This window comes from Haplochromis burtoni, unplaced genomic scaffold, assembly GCF_018398535.1.
Source record: "Haplochromis burtoni strain Fernald_Lab_line unplaced genomic scaffold, NCSU_Asbu1 Contig_542, whole genome shotgun sequence".
Taxonomy (NCBI): Eukaryota; Metazoa; Chordata; class Actinopteri; order Cichliformes; family Cichlidae; genus Haplochromis; species Haplochromis burtoni.
Window position 1 is genome coordinate 97,381 of NW_024582903.1, and position 1,329 is coordinate 98,709.

Below are 1,329 nucleotides of genomic sequence, written 5' to 3' on the forward strand. Positions count from 1 at the left end.
TAATACATAAAATAACATCTGCCAGAGTTTTTTCTGTGAAAGAAGCTCCTTATGTCCATGCTTGTACATCAGTGCATTACTGAAACCAGTTTAGAGAGTTTGTTTAGCCGTGGAGGGAAACAACTGAAAATATGAAATAAACACACGTAAGCTAAGAGTCTCTAAAGAAACAGCATTGTTGTTGTTCGGCTTTTCATTTCGCCATTTGTTGATGCACTTGAAGAACAAGTAACGTAATATTGGTCAAGTGATCAGTTTGATATCTTTGGTGATGCACCGTCATATTTACATTATCTGTACAGTACGAATGATTTGCTGTGGTACCTGCTCAAACTTCAGCTCTCCTCTGTCTGCCTGGCTGCGTTTCTCTAACAGCGCACTCGCAGGCAGCAGCTGCCCCGCCCCGCTTAGTGCCTGAGCTCGGATCAAACCAATATTAGGGGATTTACGCACAGTCGTAAATTCGCACAGTGTGCACTATGTGCTTCGAATATTGCTTGCACTGTTTGTCTTATATAGTTGTCAGCCAGGCATCTAACTATGAAGATATTACACTCCAAAAGACCCCGGGCTTCTGACAAAACAACCCGGGCTTAAGCCCAGTAAGCCCCCCCCCGCTCCGCCACTGGTGTTCACTACAACGCAGTGATGAAAGAGGCGTGTTTTGTTTCTGAGTGGAAAAGTTCAGATTGAAGCTCTTCGGGGTCACCTGACACAATTCTCTGTCTTTACATGTTCTAGATTGTTTTTTCAAATAATAAGACGACCTTTATTGGTCACACACGTGGAAAATATTTCCTAGTCTTTGACTTTTACACTACCGGTATAAATGAATAAGTTACTTTATTATTTTTATTCATGTGGATATTGAACATGTATGTCTATAAATGCACATCACATGAAAGATAACACGTTTATTTTGTTTTAAAAATAAACTTGTGATATTTATGTCATATGCACTATATCCACATGAATAAAAAATAACAAAACAATTCTGACCAGCTCTGCCCTACATTATACCTGCTTCCCTTAGGCAGTATCATCAGAAGACATAGCATACATTTTCACCCAGCTCTATCTGTCCATGAAGCCAGGTAACACACACTGGTATCTAACCAGATTCTTACTCTGGGTGGTGTTCACCTGTCTCACAGAGCCTTCACGGCCCATGAGGCCTCTGTGTTTTGTAGTTTTTGTCCAGCGCCACCCATCGTTCAAACAGCCTACTGCAATCAGCTCAGCGTGCAGATCGGACAGAAGCATTTCACACATTTCAAAGACTTTTATTGTTTTAAACAACTCAAATGTCTAACCCTAACCCTAACCCGA